The 23,376-nt window shown below is 49.6% G+C and overlaps 1 protein-coding gene across 1 annotated transcript in view; it reads left to right on the top strand.

The window, feature by feature from the left end:
* The window catches only part of HPCAL1 (hippocalcin like 1), a 116,602-nt gene that overhangs the window by 79,168 nt on the left and 14,058 nt on the right, over positions 1-23,376 (top strand). Inside the window, exon 2 of the mRNA XM_043469363.1 lies at positions 9,912-9,998. The gene's annotated coding sequence lies outside the window, so the exon portion shown is untranslated. The remainder of the gene's footprint in view (positions 1-9,911; positions 9,999-23,376) is intronic.

Here is a 23,376-nt window from a genome sequence, read left to right as displayed (position 1 = left end):
GGTCAACCACTTGTAAAAGAATGAAACTAGAACACTTTCTAACACCATACACAAAAATAAACTCAAAATGGATTAAAGATCTAAATGTAAGACCAGAAACTATAAAACTCCTAGAGGAGAACATAGGCAAAACACTCTCTGACATAAACCACAGCAAGATCCTCTATGACCCACCTCCCAGAATATTGGAAATAAAAGCAAAACTAAACAAATGGGACCTAATGAAACTTAAAAGCTTTTGCACAACAAAGGAAACTATAAGTAAGGTGAAAAGACAGCCCTCAGATTGGGAGAAAATAATAGCAAATGAAGAAACAGACAAAGGATTAATCTCAAAAATATACAAGCAACTCCTGCAGCTCAATTCCAGAAAAATAAATGACCCAATCAAAAAATGGGCCAAAGAACTAAACAGACATTTCTCCAAAGAAGACATACAGATGGCTAACAAACACATGAAAAGATGCTCAACATCACTCATTATCAGAGAAATGCAAATCAAAACCACAATGAGGTACCATTACACGCCAGTCAGGATGGCTGCTGTCCAAAAGTCTACAAGCAATAAATGCTGGAGAGGGTGTGGAGAAAAGGGAACCCTCTTACACTGTTGGTGGGAATGCAAACTAGTACAGCCACTATGGAGAACAGTGTGGAGATTTCTTAAAAAACTGGAAATAGAACTGCCATATGACCCAGCAATCCCACTTCTGGGCATACACACCGAGGAAACCAGATCTGAAAGAGACACGTGCACCCCAATGTTCATCGCAGCACTGTTTATAATAGCTAGGACATGGAAGCAACCTAGATGCCCATCAGCAGACGAATGGATAAGGAAGCTGTGGTACATATACACCATGGAATATTACTCAGCCGTTAAAAAGAATTCATTTGAATCAGTCCTAATGAGATGGATGAAACTGGAGCCCCTTATACAGAGTGAAGTAAGCCAGAAAGATAAAGAACATTACAGCATACTAACACATATATATGGAATTTAGAAAGATGGTAACGACAACCCTATATGCAAAACAGAAAAAGAGACACAGAAGTACAGAACAGACTTTTGAACTCTGTGGGAGAAGATGAGGGTGGGATGTTGCGAAAGAACAGCATGTATATTATCTATGGTGAAACAGATCACCAGCCCAGGCTGGATGCATGAGACAAGTGCTCGAGCCTGGTGCACTGGGAAGACCCAGAGGAATCGGGTGGAGAGGGAGGTGGGAGGGGGATCGGGATGGGGAATACGTGTAAATCTATTGCTGATTCATGTCAATGTATGACAAAACCCACTGAATAAATAAATAAATAAATAAATAAAAATTCAGCTATTTTTAGCTGAATAATAAATAATAAATAAATATAAATAATAAATAAATAATAAAAATAAAACTATACCTGTAATCAAGAAAATTCTACTCATCCTGCTAGGAAAAAACAGCTACCAATAAGTAATTTTAGAATACTTTAAATACAGATGGAATTTATAATAACTAGATTTCATTGTATCTTGTTTTATTGATTCTTAATGCTTCTCTTTTAATTTTAAAGTAGCAGATTACTTCAAAATAAAGCCACACTGCTTAGTATTTTATAATTTCATTCTTTTATAAATTTAAGACTCCCCCAAAAGTCCAGATCCAGGATTACAAAACAAGCAACCTTCAGAATATATTTTGTTTGGTAGGCAGAATGGTTCTTAATCTTTGGAAGTATGACACCTTGATGCAGTACTTATTTGCTTGAGATAACCACAACAGTTCCCCACATTGTCACTTTCTAAGCTTGAAATGTGATACTGATACCCTGTTTTTAATACCATAAAACACAGTTCTTGTTGAGTTGCTCAGTCGTGTCCGCCAACTCTTTGAGACCCCATGGACTATATAGTCCACCAGGCTGCTCTGTCTGTGGGATAATCTAGGCAAAAATACTGGAGTGGGTTGTCATTTCCTTCTCCAGCCCAAACCCTTTCAGTTCAGTTCAGTCGCTCAGTCGTGTCTGACTCTTTGCGACCCCATGAACTGCAGCGTGCCCGGCCTCCGTGTCCATCACCAACTCCCGGAGTTTACCCAAACTCATGTCCATTGAGTTGGTGATGCCATCTAACCATCTCATCCTCTGTCATCCCCTTCTCCTCCTGCCTTCAGTCTTTCCCAGCATCAGGGTCTTTTCAAATGAGTCAGCTCTTTGCATCAGGTGGCCAAAATATTGGAGTTTCAGCTTCAACATCAGTCCTTCCAATGAACACCTAGGACTGATCTCCTTTAGGAGGGACTGGTTGGATCTCCTTGCAGTCCAAGGGACTCTCAAGAGTCTTCAACACCACAGTTCAAAAGCATCAATTATTCTGTGCTCAGCTTTCTTTATAGTCCAACTCTCACATCCATACATGACTACTGGAAAAACCATGGCCTCGACTAGATGGACCTTTGTTGACAAAGTAATGTCTCTGCTTTTTAATATGCTGTCTAGGTTGGTCATAACTTTCCTTCTAAGGAGTAAGCATCTTTTAATTTCATGGCTGCAATTACCATCTGCAGTGATTTTGGAGCCCAAAAAAATAAAGTCTGACACTATTTCTACTGTTTCCCCATCTATTTGCCATGAAGTGATGGGACCAGATGCCATGATCTTAGTTTTCTGAACGTTGAGATTTAAGCCAACGTTTTCACTCTCCTCTTTCACTTTCATCAAGAGGCTCTTTAGTTCTTCTTCACTTTCTGCCATAAGGGTGGTATCATCTGCATATCTGAGGTTATTGATATTTCTCCCGGCAATCTTGATTCCAGCTTGTGCTTCTTCCAGACCAGCGTTTCTCATGATGTACTCTGCATATAAGTTAAATAAGCAGGGTGACAATATACGGCCTTGACATACTCCTTTTCCTATTTGGAACCAGTCTGTTGTTCCATGTCCACTTCTAACTGTTGCTTCCTGACCTGCATATAGGTTTCTTAAGAGGCAGGTCAGGTGGTCTGGTATTCCCATCTCTTTCGGAATTTTCCACAGTTTACTGTGATCCACACAGTCAAAGGCTTTGGCATAGTCAATAAAAAGAAATAGATGTTTCTCTGGAACTCTCTTGCTTTTTCAATGATCCAGCAGATGTTGGCAATTTGATCTCTGGTTCCTCTGCCTTTTCTAAAAGCAGCTTGAACATCTGGAAGTTCATGGTTCATGAATTGCTGAAGCCTGGCTTGGAGAATTTTGAGCATTACTTTACTAGCATGAAAGATGAGTGCAATTGTGCGGTAGTTCGAGCATTCTTTGGCATTGCCTTTCTTTGGGATTGGAACGAAAACTGACCATTTCCAGTCCTGTGGCCACTGCTGAGTTTTCCAAATTTGCTGTCATATTGAGTGCAGCACTTTCACAGCACCATCTTTGAGGATTTGAAATAGCTCAACTGGAATTCCATCACCTCCACCAGCTTTGTTCATAGTGATGCTTCCTAAGGCCCACTTGACTTCACATTCCAGGATGTCTGGCTCTAGGTGAGTGGTCACACCATTGTGATTATCTGGGTCGTGAAGATCTTTTTTGTATATATAGGTTATACACATACTAAAGTGGGTACAATTTTGGCTACCACCTTTAGCTACCACATCTCATTCCCCTATCCACCTGTCCCCAGCCCTAAGACATCATTAGTCTACTTTCTGTCTCTATAGATTTCCTATTCTGGACATTTTCTATAACAGAATCATACAACATTTGTCCTTTTGTGCTGGTTTCACTTAGCATAATGTTTTCAAGTTTCATCCATATTGTAGCACACGTCAGTACTTCTTTTTATGGCTAAATGATATTACACTGTATGAAAATACCACATTTTGTTTATCCACTCATATAGTAATGAACGTTTGGGTTGTTTAATAATGCTGCTATGAACAAGTTTTTTTATGGACTTTTTTTATGGACGTTTGTTTTCGTTTCTCTTGGGTTTATTCCTAGGGGTGGAGTTTCTGGGTTGTATGATAACTGTATGTTCAGTCATTTGAGAAACTGCTAGATTGTTTTCCAAAGTGGCTGCACCATTTACATTACCAACAGCAGTGGGATCCAATTTCTCCAAATCCTCACCAACACTTGCATGGATCTGACGTTTTCTTTTCCAAAAATTTTAGTGAGTGTGAAATGATATCTCATTGTTTTTGCATTTTGCATTGCTTTTGATTTGCATTTCTCTAATAACTAACGATGTTGAACATCTTTTCTTTCATTTAAAAAATATTTATTTATTTAATTTTGGCTGTGTTGGGTCTTTGTGGCTGCACACACTTGTCCCTAGTTCCAGCGAGCGGGGGCTACTCTCTCGCCTCAGCTAGTGGGGGCCAGTCGTGGCGCTCAGGCTTCTCACTGCAGTGGCTTTTCTTGTTGTGAGGCACAGGCTCTAGGGCTCGGGGCTTCAGTAGATGTGGCTCCTGGACTCTAGAGCACAGGCTCAGTAGTTGTGGGGCGCAGGCTTAGTTGCACCACAGCATGTGAGGTCTTCCTGGATCAGGAATGGAACTCACGTCTCCTACATTGCAAGGTGGATTCTCAATCACTGGACCACCAGGGAAGCCCCTGTAGTAAGTTTTTAAATTGAGAGCTGTGAGTTCTACTTTGTCTCTCTCTCTCTTTTTTTTTTTTTTTTTCAGAACTGTTTCAACTGTTCTGCCTCCTTTGAAGTTCCATATGAATTTTATCATCAGCCAAATACAAAGTAGTAAGCTGACATTCTGAGGGGGAACCTTAGAGTTAGTGTGGGGAGTGTTGCCATCTTAACAGTGTTAAGTCTTCTGATCTATGAACATGGGATATTTTCCCACTTATTTGGATCTTCTTAATTTTTTCCAACAATGTTTTGTAGTGTTCAGAGTACATTTTGCATTTCTTTTGTTAGATTTATTTTATAAATTTTAAAATAATTTTTGATGCAATTATTGCTAACAATTGTTCTCTTAATGAAGTTTGTTAACTTCTTTTTTTTTTTTTAATTTTTTATTAGTTGGAGGCTAATTACTTCACAACATTTCAGTGGGTTTTGTCATACATTGATATGAATCAGCCATAGATTTACATGTATTCCCCATCCCGATCCCCCCTCCCATCTCCCTCTCCACCCGATTCCTCTGGGTCTTCCCAGTGCACCAGGCCCGAGCACTTGTCTCATGCATCCCACCTGGGCTGGTGATCTGTTTCACCATAGATAGTATACATGCTGTTCTTTTGAAATATCCCACCCTCACATTCTCCCACATAGTTCAATAGTCTGTTCTGTATTTCTGTGTCTCTTTTTCTGTTTTGCATATAGGGTTATCGTTACCATCTTTCTAAATTCCATATATATGCGTTAGTATGCTGTAATGTTCTTTATCTTTCTGGCTTACTTCACTCTCTATAAGGGGCTCCAGTTTCATCCATCTCATTAGGACTGGTTCAAATGAATTCTTTTTGACGGCTGAGTAAAATTCCATGGTGTATATGTACCACAGCTTCCTTATCCATTCATCTGCTGATGGGCATCTAGGTTGCTTCCATGTCCTGGCTATTATAAACAGTGCTGCGATGAACATTGGCTTGCATGTGTCTCTTTCAGATCTGGTTTCCTCAGTGTGTATGCCCAGAAGTGGGATTGCTGGGTCATATGGCAGTTCTATTTCCAGTTTTTTAAGAAATCTCCACACTGTTCTCCATAACGGCTGTACTAGCTTCCATTCCCACCAACAGTGTAAGAGGGTTCCCTTTTCTCCACACCCTCTCCAGCATTTATTGCTTGTAGACTTTTGGATAGCAGCCATCCTGACTGGCGTGTAATGGTACCTCATTGTGGTTTTGATTTGCATTTCTCTAATAATGAGTGATGTTGAGCATCTTTTCATGTGTTTGTTAGCCATCTGTATGTCTTCTTTGGAGAAATGTCTGTTTAGTTCTTTGGCCCATTTTTGAATTGGATCATTTATTTTTCTGGAATTGAGCTTCAAGAGTTGCTTGTATATTTTTGAGATTAATCCTTTGTCTGTTTCTTCATTTGCTATTATTTTCTCCCAATCTGAGGGCTGTCTTTTCACCTTACTTATAGTTTCCTTTGTAGTGCAAAAGCTTTTAAGTTTCATTAGGTCCCATTTGTTTGAAGTTTGTTAACTTCATTTTTGGATTTTTAATTGTCTGTATATAGAAATACACTTAATTTTTCTATGTTCATCATGTATCCAGCAACCTTGCTTAAATTATGTCATTAGTTCTATTACATTTTTTTAGTGGATTCCTTAGGATTTTCTATATAAAAGATCATGTCATCTGCAAATAGAGATAATTTTACTTCTTTTCCAATTCAGATGCCTTGTATTTTTTTCTTGCCTAGTTGCCCTGGTTAGAACCTCTAGTATAATGTTGAATTAAAGTGACAGGAGTGGGCATCCTTGTCTCGTTCCTGATCTAAGGGAAAAAGCATCTGGTATTTTTACCATTAAGTATGATGTTGGCTGTGAGTTTTTCACAGATATCCTCTGTCAGACTGAAGAAGTTTCCTTCTGTTCTTAGTTTTGAGTGTTCTTATCATGGAAGGATGTTGGATTTTGTCAAGTGCTTTTTCATCATCTGTTGAGATTAGCATGTGATTTTTGCTTTTTATTTTACCTTATGATGTACTACATTAATTGTTTTCAGATGGTAAACTATCCTTGCACTCCTGAGATAAATCCCAGTTGGTATGATGTATAAATCTTTTTATTATGTTACTGGATTTGCTATGCTGGGTTTTTGTTTGTTTGTTTGTTTGTTTGTTTTTTGAGGGCTTGTTTATTTTTCTTTTTATCCTTGTCCATTAGGGACATTGGTCTGTAGCTTTTTTCTCTTGTGGAGACTTTGTCTGGTTTTGCTATCAAGGTAGTACTAGCCTCATAGAATCAGTTGGGAAGTGTTCCCTCCTCTGTTTTTTGGAAGACTTTGTGAAGAATTGTTATTAATTCTTTAGATGTTTATAGAACTCAGCAGTGAGACCATCTGGGCCTGGTGGGGACTTTTCTTTGTGAGTAATTTCTTGGTTACTAATTCAGTCTCTTGCCTTATTAGAGGTATTTCAAACATCCTTCTTCTTGAGTCAGTTTCAGCAGTTTGTGTCTTTCAAGTTGGCTTAGATTCTTACAAGCGTGTTTTCAAGGCTTCTCTGTGCTCTTTTAGTCCTTGTTGACATCTATTGCATCTTCCTATGAGCAAGTATTTTCTATGTGTGTGCATTTGCTCACGGAATCTTTTAAGAGGTTGATGAACTAGGTAGGATTATCATCATCTCCATTTTACATCCTGGAAGACTGAGGCAGAGAGAAGGTAGATAATGGGTCACACAACTAGGAAACAGCAGAGCTAGGGTTTGAGCCCAAGCAGCCCAGCTACGGAGCCCTCTCTGCTCTCCCAGGGCCTTGCTCTGTGCTAGGAGCTGGGAGTACCAAGATGAGTCAAAGCTGGTCACAGCCTGAGTCACTCCCCCAGAGACCCCAGACCTAGGAGAGGGAGGTGCCTTGGGCATAAAGTGAACAAACGGCTGGGAGGTGAGGATGGGCCCCAGGAGAAAGGGACCCAGGTGAAGCGGGCCTTGAAGGAGGGTCCAGTGCAGGGGGTGTGTGGGGGTGAGTCAGGGAGTGTGCTCCCTCCCCAGGGCTTTTGTCTTCTCCCTCTCCGCTCTCCCAGGTGCTCAGAGAGAGGACAGGGCATCACAGCCCGTGCATGCTGGTGCCCCGCCTGGCAGGAGCTTGGAGCCCTAGGCTCGGGCCCAGGAGGTCTGTTTGAATCACCCAGGCATCCACAGTTTGTTCTTCTGGAGAGGAAGTGGCATGGCCATTTGTAAGACAATTGAGAGACAGAAATCAGGAGCAACCAGACATAACTCAACATAATTATTTCTGCATAATGACTTCTGCTCCTTGATTCCGTCTCCAGTGATGACTGTCATCTGTATCTGTCACAGGAAAGCTGGTGGCCGGGGAGCCCCTGTGGCTTAGCTGATAGAGCCAGGAGGAAATTTGCAATTTGAGTTAATGGAGTGTTCCCAAGCAGACTGGGAGCCAGAGGCCTCTGGGAGGATGGCTCCTCCTGCTGGGAAACCTGGGATCAGAGCTGGCCTAGCCTCCCCAAGGGATCCAGCCCGTCCACCATGTCACAGCTGGGGACACTGAGGATGGTGGGGGTCACAGGGCTCACCCCAGTCACAGGGTCGTGCGGCACAGAGGAGCACCTCTGCTGTCCCCACCCCGCAGAGCTCTTCCCAGGAGAGCTGGGGCATGTCTGGTGAGAAAGGATGGTGTCCACCGGGACTAGGAAAGCTGTCACTGTCCCTGAGCTGATCCTTGAGCTTGATGTTCATGCAGGGCTGTCCCCCAGAGGGTAGAAATGGTGGGGCCTTTGTGCAGACTGACCTGCAGCCAGGGGAGGCCCCCCTGTGACATTAATTGTGCAGAGTGGCTGGCGGGCGCCACCCCCCCCCCCACCACCCCCTGCAGGAGGACCACAGACCCGGGGCACATATGATCCAACTCTGGAAAAGCAAAAGCCCCCTAACCGGAGGGACCCATGGCATTCCCACACCTCCTATAAGCTCCTGTGATTGACAAGGACATCTGGAAAGAGCAGAGCTAGGTTTTGGGGTGTGCATTTTGGACACCCCACTTGGCCATGTGTGACCTTGACATGCATCCCCAAATCTGTTTTGCTTCTCTGTAAACTGGGGGGTTAGAATGAACCCTCCCTGCCAGGGCCAATGGGAGGTCAAGATGATAAAACGACCATCAGACACATTGCTTCTAGCACATTCTGCTGCTGATTCCAACTTACTGGTTTTCACCAGGGAGGGCCCTTGACCCTGTCCAGGCTTTAATTTCTCTGAATGTCCAAGCAGGGCTCCAGAGTCATGAGATGGCTTAACTGAGATCATTGACGTGAACTTGCCTTTAGAAAAATAGGGGACGAAGCGAGCAGAGAGGGATTTTAGGGCAGGGAAGCTGCCTCATATGATATTAATATTATAACGTCGATGGTGAAGGACAAGGGAGCCTAGCATGCTGCTGTCCACGGCATCGCAAAGAGTCGGATACGACTGAGCAACCGAACAACAGGACATTATACATTTGTTCAAACCCACAGAATGTACACCACCAGGAACGAGCTCCTGTGAGCTGTGGCTTGGGGGCAGTGACAGGTATCCGTGTAGGTCCACCAGTTGTAACAAAGGTACCCCAGTCTGCAGAGGGAGGATGGTGAATGTGAGGAGGGTTGTGTCTGGGGACAAGGAGTAAGTGGGAACACTGTACTTTCTGCTCTGCTTTGCTGCGAACAAAAAAACTGCTCTAAAAAATAAAGTCTATTAAGAGTGTTACATGTAGGTATATACTGGTGTATATGTGTATATATAAAGTACGTCAGTGACCTCCAGTAAGCATTTCTGGTGGGGAGGTGCTTTGCGTTTGCACTCCAGGCCTTGAATCCTAGCAGTGAGTGTCAGCGATGCAACGGGCATATGAAGCCCTGTGTTGCTGAAGCAGGGTAGAATTCCGGCTGAGCACAAGTGCACTGTGCTTGCAGTCATGTCCATGGGATGCATTCGGGGGCACTCATTTCTCAAACATGGATTATTTATTGAGCGCCTGCTGCATGCAAGCTCTGAGCCAGGCACCGGCTACCCAGAAATGAAGGCACAGACTCTCTGCCCTTGTGGAGCTCACAGTCAGCTCAGGGGAGATGCAGCCCTCATTCTGCAGGGGTGAGGGGTGCCCTGCCAGCACCCAAGGAAGAAGAGGACCTTGTATTACAAGAGGATCATGGGGAAATGTGTGTAGATTGTACGGAAGCGACTGGCGAGGAAGTCCGTGGGCTCTGGGTCCGGGTGGCCCTGCTGCACATGACCGGTCTGTCCTCTCTTCCAGGGCATGGTCTAGCAGCCTGGGCCAGGACGTGGAAGTAGCCTCCGAGGTTCTGACCCCTGCTTTCTCTCCACTTCTGCTCAGCCTTGGGTAAGTGCTCCAGTGCGGGGGGTGGCTGGTGAGATGGGGTGAGGACAGGGCGCTGAGGGGCCTCTACCTCTCTGTGGGGTCCTGTCCTCCATGTGCCGGCGTGTGGGGACTTGACCCAGCTCAGTGGAAAGAATGGGGAAGGCTTTAGGGGGGCAGTCTGCCCAGCACCTCCATGAGGGCGCAATCTCACCCCCACATCCCGTGGGTGGGGCCTTCCTGCCTCTCTTGTTTGGACACCAGGGTGTGGACTTCCTGAGGGAGGGGTGTTTCTCCTGCTGCCCTGTCTTTCCTTCTTTCACCTTCCCTGCTCACCCAGTGAAAGCACTCGCCGTTGTGGGCCAAGAGACCCAGGGTGAGGGTCTGGGGACAGACTTCAGAGTGGGCCTCTGGGCTTTTCTCCCCAAAGAAAACAGACACAACTCCATGTGGAAGCAGACACGGCTGCTTTCGTTGGTCCGATCTTTCACCAGCCCTGTTAGAGCTGGGAAATGGGGAGGGGGCAGGAGCTGGCTTTGGCTACCTGGACGTCACCTGTGTACAGAGGCCCAGTTGGAGGCTGGTGGGTGGGCACAGGGGCACAGGGGGTGGTGTCTGGCCAGGTTGGGTCCTCCTAAGGCTAGTGGCTGGGTGTCAGGAGCTGGAGGTGGAGGGGTCCAAAGAAGGCAGAGGAGGTGGTCCCTGGTGTCTCCTTCCATCCCGAGGCCCCCTGGGTATTTCACTTCTCACCCAGCAAAGACTCAGTAACCCTTACCTCCCACCCCTGAGAGATCAGAAACTCTGGGAGGCAGGTGGCACCTCTGACAATGAATGTCCTTGGTCAGGATGTCCTGGACCAAGTGATGGGAAGTGGGAGGACCCCTTCTCTCTGCTCCTGTCCCTTTGGTGAGGGACAGGAGGGCCTGTCATCCCAATCCTCCATCTCTATCCACCTGCTGCAGGTACCTGAGTGCTAAGGCTGCGGATCCCAGCCTCCTGCCAGCAATCACTCATTCATCCCCTCAACAAAATATGTACTGATCACTCACATTAGCGCCTCCAGGCTCTGGGCTTCCAGTGGAGAACTGACTTGAATAAAACCTGGCCCCAGGGACTCCGTATTCTAGTTTAGGGGAGAGAGAGAATTCAGTAAAATACAGAGAAAAAAATAAAATAGGAAAGGGGATAAAAATGTGTGTTGGGGTGACAGTTTTTTTTTGGGGGGGGTGACAGTTTTGAACAGAGGAGTTAGAGAAGGCCTCACTGAGAAGTGCCCTGAGCCTAGATCAGTGGAGTTGAGGGAGCCGTTTGGTATCAGAGGAAGAGCCAGTGCAAAGGGCCTGTGGCAGTAGCACGTCTGAGGGTTTGGGGGCAGCAAAGAGATCCATGTCACCAGAGGGGGTGCACAAGAAAGGGGAGAAGGGATGGGCCAGACACCTGGTGGGGGTGTAGTTCATGCATGAGTGGGACACTCACAACAGGAGCCCAACAAGGAGAAGCATCTCAGTGCAGTCGAGACCACCCCGCACGGGGAGCCCGTCACTCACTTCACAGGTAATTGTTGCTCACAGAGACTTAAGCACTGCTCTAAAGATGCTGGATGAACAGGGACATGGAGACAGGGCTTCTGCAGGACAAGAGGCCAGGAGAGCAAGGCCGCAGGCTGACCTCTCCTCTGGATGCCGTCCACCTGGCTGTCCTGACGTGGCCTCAGAGTGGAAACTGCGGTGGCTTCGAGGCAGGGCACCCGGAAAGGGAAATCCTTCCTAGGTTGTACGTTGAGGGTTATTTTTAGAGTGACCAGCGATGACTTTGCAATATCACTTCCTGTGGGCGTCCCCTCCAACCCTCAACCACAGGGACGGGTCCTGCATGACAGGCCTTGTGGGCAGATGCGTGCTCACATGTGCATACACACACATGCACACGCTGTGGTGCACACAGGTTGGCATTCTCATCCACTGCACAGTCAGTGGAGGGATGGGCACCGTGTCCTGGCCCGCCTGCAGGATGGTGACCCCCGGGTCAGGGACTCGCTGTCTTCAACATCCCTGAGCTTCTGCTCCAGGTAGGCTCTGCACGAGATGCTGCGTGCATGCCGAGAGAGGGAGGCCCGGCCCCAGGCTCACACTTGCTCAGGAAGGAGGAAGGCAGGGGTCAAAGGAAGGGCACCTGCTGGTCCGTCTTTGCTCAACCCCCAAGGGGTGGGACAGAGAGAGAGAGGTTCCGTAATGCACAAACGAAGGATGAAGTGATGTCCCCAAGGTCTCGCTGCCTGCTGGCCCCTGGCCAGGCGCCTGAGCCAGGTCTGAGCCCACCTGGACTCTCCCCCTGGGTCATCCACCTCTCGCATCGGGCCCTCACTTATCCTCCTCCCTTCACATCCAGCCCAGGCCCAGGCCCAGGCCCAGGCCCATGGCCATGATTTCTGGGACAGCCTGCATTTCACATTTCCTGTCCTGTGGACCCCTCAAATTTCCTTGGATTGGTCAGACCCCGGGGCACGTTGGTCCCTTAGCAACACCCACGTCACAGGGTGGCTATTCCTAGGACCTCAGAGGGTCTCCAGGAAACTGGCTCCTTCATGGATGTCACAGAATATCGGGGTCAGAGGGGCTCTGATGTGCAATGTGGAGACCTTAAGGGGCCAGGAAGATGGGCTCTTGGGCACGCTGAACAGCACACCGAGGCTGCAGATGCCCCGAACTGCTAGGCCTGCAGAGGATCTGGGGCTGCCTGCCAGGGGCACCCTTGCCCTCGTCACCTGCTTTTTCACCCTCTTTCCTTGCTTCCTCTCACCAGCTACACCTCTGCCCTGTGCTTTAGATGTTGAGCTAATCGGCTGTGGGATTATTGCTAGCCACGCCCTGAGAAACTGAAACTCAGTTCTAGGTCTTTGGGGAAAAGAGTCGGGGAAGGACCGGAGCTACAAGCCTGGAATGCCACCTTCCTTCCCTCCCCTTTCTGTCCCCACCTCCTCCAGCACCATGCTTGGCTCAGAGTACGGACTAACTCAGGGTAAGGAAGGAAAGAGGGATTCATACCTTCCTTCCTTCCCAGCTAGAGTGGAAGCACTTTGGGGGCACCTTGTACATTTCTGTATCCCCAACACCTCACCAACACTTCACCAGGGGTTTCCCAGGTGGTGCTAAGTGGTAAAGAACCCACTTGCCAATGCAGGGGACATAGGAGATGGGAGTTCAGTTCTTGGGTCGGGAAGATCCCCTGGAGGAGGGCATAGCAACCCACTCCAGTATTCTTGCCTGGACAATCCCAGGGATAGAGGAGCCTGCTGTCCATAGGGTCAAACAGAGTCAGACACAACTCACTACCTATCACGCACGCACCTCTTAACCATGATCCCTACTCAGTAGGTGCTCTGTTAATGTGTGTTGACCGACACCTTCTGTGCGAGTTTGTACTTTGGTGCCAGCTCTCCCTGCAGAAACTTTGGCTTCTGGTGCTGTGATTTAAGGAATAAAAATGGGAAAGGGCAGTGTTTAGGAGCTATCTTTACTCAGATTGTCATACTTGATGACAACTCAAGACTGTAGCCCTGGGGCCACCAGGAGGCAGCTGGCATGTCACCACTGGTGTACCCAGCATCTTGGCCAGGCTGATGCCACTTTTTGGGAGAATGACTTACTGTTTTTTATTTCTCTCCAAAGACATTAAACATGAATCAAATGACAGATGAGATGATTCACTGGAAGTTTTCTTCCAAGTTTCAAAACACACACACATACAAAACGGGATTGGTGTGCTGAACTGTATGTAAGTGAAGCCAGATGGCATTAGGCTGGAGCCCTGCCTCCAGGGGCTCTGCTGTGGGTAGCACCTCGCAGAGGGGGACCTCGCCCTGAGGTCGAAGCCCTGTATCAACCATTGCAAAACCCCAGAAGGCCAGGGGTGTCTCAAAAACTCCTCAAGTCTAATGTTCATCATGACATTGCTTCCGTTTCTACCCAAGATATCTTAGGATGTGACCAATCCTCATTCATCTGGGGCACAGGAATTCACAGTTTGGAAAGGGTTCATTTGGGGCCCATGGATTGAGAATTGAGTCGTGGCTCAGGTGGGAACCCGGCAGAAATGAGCCTTCTCCCACCTGCAGGGAGAAAAGTGAATGCATCTGTCAACCAGGATCCTGGGGAGAGGGATACACACTGTCACCGGGTGGGTGAACTTCTCTGGTGCTGTCCAGGCTCCCACTGGCAGTAGATTCCAAGCCGTTTTTGAGGGTAGAACGTGCCTCGGGGGCCACGTTGTCCAAACTCATATTTTTCAGATGAGGAAAGTAAAGCTGTGAGGCATGTGACTTACCCAAGACTGCCCAGGCATCCCAACCCCACCCTTGTGGGGGAAGGACAGCAGTGCTAGTGACAACTGATTCCTGTCTGCTCACTGAGAACACCCTTCATCTCCCTCAGGGTTCTCCCACATTCCCACCTTTACCATTTGCCTGAGAAAGAATGCAGAGGCAGTTTTTCAAGTATTTTTTGACTCAGACTTTACCAATTTGAAGGACTTCCCTAGTGGCTCAGACAGTAAAGTGTCTGTCTACAATGCTGGATACCTGGGTTCAATTCCTGGGTCGGGAAGATCCCCTGGAGAAAGAAATGGCAACCCACTCCAGTACTCTTGCTTGGAAAATCCCATGGATGGAGGACCCTGGTGGGCTACAGTCCACGGAGTCAGACATGGCTGAGCAACTTCACTTTTTCTTTCACTTTACCAATTTGAACTGCCCTTCAGGTCATTAGTCCGAATTCCGACTTCTCAGCGTTGACGGTATCTTTTCTTCTTTCCCCAGCTGCCTGTCCTCCCCGCACCCTACATTTGTTAATCTATCCATTTGCTCCTCACTGTCCTCCACCTCTCTGTATTGCTTTATGATGTTCTGTACTGCCCAGTACCGATGTGTTGTTAGGCCGCTGGTCACCCAGGCAGGTGCCTGGGGAGGTAACAGGCCCAGCTGTGGAGCAGGGATGGGACGCTTGCTGGTGGTCTCCCCAGAAGCTCGGGCCAAGAGTTGCTGAAGTCACAATGCCGCCCAGGCTCCCTGCACCACCACCCCCAGATAAGGCCCTGCCCACCTCCCTGGTCGTGTGCCTCCAGCCACACCACACAGTTTTGCACACTCACGTCTCCCTGCACACCGACGCCCTCTGGGATGTCGCCCCAGCCCTTCTCTACCGCCTGGACCCACCAACAGCAGAGCTCGGCTCCCGTGTGGCTCACGAGTCACACCTTCGGGTCCTGGTGCATAAAGTGTGTGCCAGCCCAGGAAGCGTGTGAATTGGCTGTGGCGTGAATGAAAGAATGGAAAGTGTGGCCCACACTGGGTTCTCCAAGGTAACTGAATTCCCAGGGGGAAATCCTGGTCATTGCATACACTGTTGTGTTGGGAAGGCCTTCTCCCCCGAGAGTACCCCACCCCGCACCAGACCTGGCTTCTCTCCCACTGGGAGCCAGACAACAGACTGAGGCTTCCAGGCAGCGAGTGGTGGGGACCGCAGCAGTGTGGAGGAAAGGGGCATGCAGAGTGTGTGTGTGTGTGTCTGTGCATGGTGTATATGTGTGTGTGTGCTGTATGTGTATGCTGTGGGGGGGGTTGTGTGTGAAATGTGTGTGGTGAGGGCAGAACAGTGTGTGTGTGTGTCTGTGTGGTGTATGTGTATGGTGTGTGTGGGGGTATTGTGTGGGGGATGTCTGCGTGACATGTGTGTGGTATGTGCAGTATGGTGTGTGTGTGTGTGTGTATGGTGTGGGGTAGTATTGTGTGGGAGGTGTCTGCGTAATATGTGTGTGGTGTGTGTGTGTGGTGTATGCAGTATGGTGTGTGTGTATGTGTATGGTATGGGGGGGTGTTGTGTGAGGGGGTGTGTGTGTAGTGTGTGCAGTATGGTGTGTGTGTGTGTATGGTGTGCGGTGGTATTGTGTGGGGTATGTGTGTGTGACATGTGTGCTGTGTCCAGTAGGATATGTGTGTGTGTGGTATATGTGTATGGTGTCAGGTGGTATTATGTGGGGCGTGTATGTGACGTGTGTGGTGTTTGCAGTAGGGTGTGTGTATGTGGTGGTGTGTATGGGGTGTGTGTGACGTGTGTGGTGTGTGCAGTAGGGTGTGTATGTGTGTGTGGTGTATGTGTATGGTGTAGGGTGGTATTGTGTGTGGGGGTGTGTGTGGTGTGTGCAGTAGGGTGTGTGTGTGTGTGTATGGTGTAGGGTGGTATTGTGTGTGGGGGGTGTGTGTGACATGTGTGGTGTGTGCAGTAGGGGTGTGTGTGTGTGTGTGTGTGGTGTAGGGTGGTATTGTGTGTGGGGGTGTGTGTGTGGTGTGTGCAGTAGGGTGTGTGTGTGTGTGGTGTATGTGTATGGTGTAGGGTGGTATTGTGTGTGGGGGTGTGTGTGGTGTGTGCAGTAGGGTGTGTGTGTGTGTGTATGATGTAGGGTGGTATTGTGTGTGTGGGGTGTGTGTGTGGTGTGTGCAGTAGGGTGTGTGTGTGTGTGGTGTATGTGTATGGTGTAGGGTGGTATTGTGTGTGGGTGTGTGTGTGTGTGGTGTATGTGTATGATGTAGGGTGGTATTGTGTGTGGTGTATGTGTATGATGTAGGGTGGTATTGTGTGTGGGGGGTGTGTGTGCACAGGTGTGTCCCAGGCCCACCCTGCCCACACAGATCTGAGCGGCCAGCCCCCGGGAACGCTGGGGTTGCTCCGGGCTGGTCTTCAGTCCCTGGGAAGCTCCCTGACCTTCAGGAGCCTGTCCTGAGCGTCCACAGGATCCTCAAGCCCGTTGAAGTGGACCTGAACCGGCTAGAAGCCACAGGAGACACCTTGCAGTTGGACAGGCCCCTCTCTCCTGGGGATGGGCCTTCGTGGTGTCCACTGTCATGCTGAGGGCTTCCCAGGTGGCGCTGGCGGTAGAGAACCCGCCTGCTAATGCAGGAGACAGGAGAGATGTGCGTTTGATCCCTGGGTCGGGAAGATCCCCTGGGGGAGGGCGTGGCCACCCACTCCAGTATTCTGGCCTGGAGAATCGCTTGGACCGAGGAGCCTGGGGGGCTACAGTCCCTGGGGTCGCAAAGAGTCAGACCCGACTGAGTGACTTAGTGCGAGCTCACTGTTGTGCTGATCCCGGGGGGCTTCGACTGGAGCCCAGTTTGCCCCGGCAGTGTGAGCCAGGGGTCCGCACTGTTGCAGGGCTGGGTTCTCCTGTCCTCTTCCCTCATTTTCTTCTTGAAGAACAGGGGTTGGAATTTCACTGGCCCCGCCCCCCTGCTAGATGTATTGAGCCCCCAGGATCCCAGGCCCTCTGCCCACCCTGGTGTGTGCCGAGCGTGCAATGGAGAAGGTCTGCTGGAAAGTGTGGACCCGCCCCTGAGCCTGGCTCAGTCTGATACTGTGATTTAAGCTCATCAAGCACTTTGCCCATTTCTTTTATCATAAAAGTTGTGATAGAACTTCCGTATATTTGTCTGGTGCTTCACATTTGTCAAAGCCCTTTCACAGCCTTCATTTCCCTTGATCCTCACCACCACGCTGTGAAATCAACAGGCTGAGACCGTCCTTCCCATTTACAGCCAAGGAAACTGAGGTCCAGGGAAGCTAAGAGACAGCCAAGACCAGAAGGCTAGAGAGGGGGCCCTGGGAGGAGACTCAGGCTGGCCATTTACGGCCCAGTGGAGGAGGTCCCTTCTATACACAGTCCCCATCCCGACTCAGCTCCCCGAAACTAGCCTTGGTCCCATTTAACAGAGGAGCAAACAGAGACTTCGTCTGGAGCCTTGAGACAGGGGACTGCCTGATTCCAGGACCCAGCCCAGCGTGTTCCCTGAGAGCTGCCAGTCATCAAGGCTGCAGGGTGTGGGCCAGCTGGCCAGGACTCTCACTTCCTCTCCTGCGGGGAGGATGTTGCCTTGCGGGAGGACTGCAGCTCACGTCCGGCTTGGAGCACTGGAGTGGAATTGCAGACTCACTCTGCCGCCTGCCTGCAGGTCTTTCCCACGCAGGCTTGGTTTACATGAGTCACTGCACAGCCGGCCAGGCCCAGGCAGCCGGGAGGAATTTACTCCACAATGTGAGGGTGCTGGTGGCCCAAACCTCCATGCGTAATAAGCCAACTGGGATGAGGGCCCCCCCACCCCCGGCTGTGAACTCTGCCCCCCAGGGCTGACCGAAGAAGGAGCAGATCTCTCAAGGAGCTGGTGTGGGGGCTTCTGAAGTCTCAGACCAGCTCCTGCCTCCAGCCAGCGGTGTCCAGTCTGCTGTGGCCTCTTAGGTTTCCTTCAAAAGAGTGTTAACTTGCGGCCGGCTCTGGGTCCCCGAGAAGGAGATGCCCTGTGATTCATGCGTTTGTTTGTTTCAACCTCAGAGCTTTTGTTGTTGGATCAAACAAGGGTAGAGCCCTGAGTCCCAGGCTAGATTCATTCTGAGCATTTTCAGGGGGTGTGGGCATTTGCTGGGGAGGGTTGGGGGGCCTTACCAGCACCCCCTTCCTGTTGCTCCCTGTGACCCCCTCCTCTGCCGTCTGCACGGCGTTCCTGGCACTCTGCAGTCAGGCTCACCACTCCCGTCCGGGGCTCAGTGGTGTGGGGTGGGTTCCCTCCCGGGCCCCTCGCCCTGGCAAACCCCCTTCCCTTTGCCCGCCCACCTGGAGCACTCCTGGTCCCTTGTAAGCAAGCCTCACTCGACACCTTATCCTTGTCGTGGGTGTGCTGGAGGGCGTAGGGGCACCCGGGAAGGGTCCCTGCATCTCATTCATCTGGGTGTTTCCACGCCCGGCACAGAAGGGGCCTCAGGAACATTTGTGGGCCAAAGGGAACAGATTTCCTCCCCACATCAGCCTGGAGTTCGGGGATGTGCCCCCCCCACTAGCTTCACAGTTGCCTTCAAACGAGGCTTCAGCTGGAGCAGAGGAAGCCCTGGGCTCTGGGGACTCCACACGTTGACCCCCACCAGGCTCGCTCAGGCCTGCCCCTCACCAGGCTGCTGGCTGTCTCCTGGCCCGGACTCCGGCTCCCTCTGCAGACATCTGGACCTCACCTCTGGCCGGACAAGTGCGGACAGACAACAACGGCCTTAAGGAAAATCACAGCGTCTTGGTTTTGGCCCTGCCTCGAGCCCTCTTCCTGTGCGTCAGCGAGTCTGTGGAGGGAGGCTCACCCTCTGGGCCATTTCCTCTTCCTCTCCCTGTCCTGTTCTTCCCCCAGAGGCTCATTTATGTCTGATCCACCAACCTGCCTTCCTTCCCTGGGGAAGCAGCTCAAAGCACTTGTCCCCTGAAGATTCAAGTAGCTGTGACCTTGGCTCCAGGGAGAGGCCGTGCCAGGCAGAGGACTGCATAGCTGGGGTGTGTTCACGGGGGAGGGAGGAGATGGCACCAGCCTGGTGAGTGGACTTTGAGTCTGACACCTCCAGGCCCCCTCTTCTGCTGCAGCTGGTGCTGTGCTGGTAGATGGAACTTTCCAGAGCACCATGTCTGAATTCCAGAATGTCCCTTCTTAGAGCTTGAAGTCATCCATATCCCTGATGTTGTTGTGTCTGACTCTTTCTGACCCTATGGTCTGTAGCCCGCCAGGCTCCTCTGTCCACAGGATTCTCCAGGCAAGAATACTGCAGTGGTTGCCATGCCCTCCTCCAGAGGATCTTCCCAACGGGAAGGGATTGAACCGAGTCTCTTAAGTCTCCTGCATTGGCAGGCGGGTTCTTTACCACTAGCGCCCCCTGGGAAGCCCAGGTACAGAGTCCCAAACTGTTAGAGCAACAGGGTCCTAGAGGAAACCCATTCACTTATTCATCTATTCATTCATTTGGGCACTGTGCTAAGCCCTTGGTCACACAAGCATTATTTCAGATGTTTTTACTGAGCCCTGGTTGTGTGCCCTGTTCTGGGCACTGTGGAGATGTAGCAGTGAACAGAAGCAGGGGTCAACCATGTATCAATACGTACCAAGTAGTGGGAATGGCCTTGGAAAGGGGCCAGGGTGACGGCAGATGCTACTCGAGATGGTCTCCCTGGAGGAGGTTCCCCCAAGAAGACTTGAGCAAAGACGTGAACATTGAGGAGTGTGCCCTGCAGATACTGACAGGAAGGAAGGGCAGCCCGGGTAGCGGTGACCGTTGTTCAGGTGCTCAGTCATGTCTGACTCTTTGTGACCCCATGGACTTGGCTTCCCTGTCCTTGGGGAACTACAGAATCAAAGACCTTGGGGCTAGAACATGCTAGCGTGTTCTCCTACTGGCATAAGTGAGGTATACACTCCTTCCTCAAGGAACTCACAGTCTAATGAAGGAAAAACATAAGGAAATGATGTACTAAAAGTTGAGGTCACAAGAGAAATAGGTTTAAAAATGCTACTGGAATACAAAAGGAAGAACAACCGATAGCGGGGTTGGAAAATGCATCCATGAGTAGGTGGCATTTGAGTTGGGCTTTGGTGGATGAATAGGAGTTTGCTGGGCAGCTGAGGCGAGCAGCCACATGGATGAACGGGTGACTTCAGGGGCGCAAGGTGTTCAGGGAAGGCTACACAGCTCCTCTTCCTGTTGAGTGAGCAGTTCTTCAAGGGAAAGAACATCCTCTTGGGGAGTCTCCTTTCCTTTTCTCCACCTCTTCTTTCCCCCAGCCTCACAGAGGGCATGTCAACTTCAGGAAAGTGGAAGGGGAGAGTGGCTCAGATAGGGAGGAGATTTCTCTGCCTTGCTTGGCCAGCCTGCCTCTTTCCTTCCTTCTTTCCTCTCTCTTTTCCCCTCTTCCTTCCCTCCTTTCTTTTATATATTTTAAAAAATATTTATTATTCCTTTATCTGGCTGCGCTGGGTCCTAGTTGCAGCATACAGGATCTTCCATCTTTGTTGCAGCATGTAGGATTTAATTCCCTGACCGGGGATCAAACCTGGGCCCTCTGCACTGGGAGCGTGGAGTTTTAGCCATGGGACCACCAGGGAAGTCCCTCTTTTATATATTTTTTAAAGCTTTGGGAGGTCTTGGGATTTTAAGCCGCTGGGGTGGGTCCAGGAGTCAGGAGGACTCTCAGTTAGATTTCTCAACCAAGGTCACTGCCTGGAGCCCAACCAGCTGGTGAAGCTCTGATGCAATAGGCTTTCAGGAAGCCTCCGGAAACAGGCTCCCCAAGGCCTGTGGTCTGAATTTAGATTTAGGTACACCCGGGAACCGCCGGCTCCAGAAGTGTTACTGACCCCCTCGTCCCCCAGCTCTCACCAGGGCTTCGCGGTCTCCCTCAGAAGAGGAGGAGGAATGCCTTGTCTCTTCAGCCCCTCCTCCCGTCCTTACCCGTAGCCGGGACTAGACCTAGGTCTTCACTGCAGCTGATCTCTGGCAAAATTCTTGAAGCTGCTGAAAATAGAAACTCGTGGGACTCACCTGTAATTATGACATGCAAAACACCATTATCTTTCACTCATGGGCACCAAGGAGTGAAATAAACACAGACCACCTCTCCCAGCTGGGTTGCAGTTAACAGTGGGCCTGCAGTCGAGGTGCTAATGAACTTGGTGGCCCCCTAAACCTTGCCCCAAGGATGTACCCAGTGCTGAGCAGTTACTAGAAATAAAACACAAGCCACCTACACAAATAATTTTACCTTTTCTGGTAGTCACCTTTAAAAAGTTAAACAAATGAGATTAATGTTACCAGCATAATTAACTTAACCCACTGTATTGCAAGTGGTATCATTTATCATTTCACTTGTAATTAGGAGAGAAATTCTATTAATGAAATATTTTTTCCCATATTAAGTTGTCAAAATCCAGTGTAAATTTTACTCCTAGAGCACATACATGAATTCAGACCGGGCACATTTTAAGTGCTCAATAACCCCATGTGACTCATGGTTCCTGTATTGGGCAAATCACAGCTTACAGGTGGAAAAACTGAAGCGCCGGCCAGGTGAAGGGGGCGTGGCAGGGGCGGGGTCAGGAAGCTGGGAGCCGGGTCTCTTGGGGAACCTGCCCGACTGCACCCTCTAGCGTCCACCCAATCTCGCTGCAGCCAGAGCCGCCCATGCACCGGGTCCTGGCAGCTGACACAGGCCTTGGAACAGGACTGGCCCCTCCTCAGAGCAGCTGCGCTAGAAGCTAAGGCAGCAGGAGGCTTGCTTCCCACCTGCTTGCTTGGAGGAAAGGACGCAAATGCCGTCAGCCACTTTTCTCCCTAGGACAGGGGCTCAGCCTAGGAGGAGTGTTTGTTCACGAGTCACCTGGAGAGAGACCCAGGGCTGGTGCTGCAAGAGAAACAACACAGACTGCCTATTTTCTTCTGCCCCCTTCCACCCCACTGTGTCCTGTTCTGCCCCAGACAGAACAAGCCAGTCTCATCTGGGCCCTCCTGTCCCTTGAAGTGCAAATTCACGGGCCTCGCTCCTCCAGCCTCCTCCCCAGCTTTGGCCTTTTATCAGGAGTTGGTTCCTCCCACCTCTCCCATCATCTCCCCTCCAAGTGTTTCTGAGTCTGCTTGGCCTAGCAAGCTTTGGAGATCTGGGTTGATGAAAGCGTTTTGGAGCAATGGGATGAAATGTCTACCCACGCCGCAGCCGGCATTGAGCTGTGATTAATGGGACATTCGAGCTCTCAAGTTCCAGGAGACTCGCTGGTGGGCAGATAGAGCTACGCCATTAAAAAAAAAAGGCTTTAATTCACAGGCAGTACCAACTTTGGGTTAACTATTTTCATAGGGCTCCCCAGCTACGTGTTTACTTTTTTTTTTTTCCATTCCGATTTAGCACATTAAGAACAATAACAGAGTAACTGAGAACCAGAGAGATGGCTCTTAGGGCTGCACTAACTCCCTCCCCCACTTTTCCATTACTGTGAATAAAATGTCATCTTCGAGGCTCTCAGAAGGCTGTTGCTTGTCTAATCTGAGCCCTACTTGGTCATGACGCTCTTGAAGCCCAGTAAGAGCTTGAATCAATTGCCCTCCCCCGGCACGTCTGTTCTGCACCCCATCTTTCACTGGAGATGAAAGATAAGATTTTCTGGTAAATGAAGCCTGGGGTGTTTGCCTGACCATAGGGCCAGGGGGCCATTTCTGCTGGGAAGTGGGAGTGTTGGCTTTGTCATTACAGAAAGCCTTGCTTTTTGTCAGCCATCTTTCCCAGCCAGGCGATCGTCAATAAATTCGTTGGCTTAATTAGTAACGGAGGGTCACTGGGGTACAGCGTTCCACTCTCTCTGTTCCCTTGAGGGCGCCTGCTTCAAGCCAAGAGCCTCCAGGAGAGAGAACTGGAATGAGGTTCTTCTTAAATATTTCATACGAGCCTTTGGACAGCACACACAGGCCCATGCAGGGGGTGACTGAGAGTGCTGTGTGTGTGTCTTAGTTGCTTCGTTGTGTCTGACGCTTTGGGACCCCATAGATTGTAGCCCACCAGGCTCCTC

This window comes from Cervus canadensis, chromosome 5 (assembly GCF_019320065.1).
Source record: "Cervus canadensis isolate Bull #8, Minnesota chromosome 5, ASM1932006v1, whole genome shotgun sequence".
NCBI lineage: Eukaryota > Metazoa > Chordata > Mammalia > Artiodactyla > Cervidae > Cervus > Cervus canadensis.
Note: the sequence above shows the minus strand (reverse complement) of the source record. Positions and strands in the feature narration are given on the sequence as shown.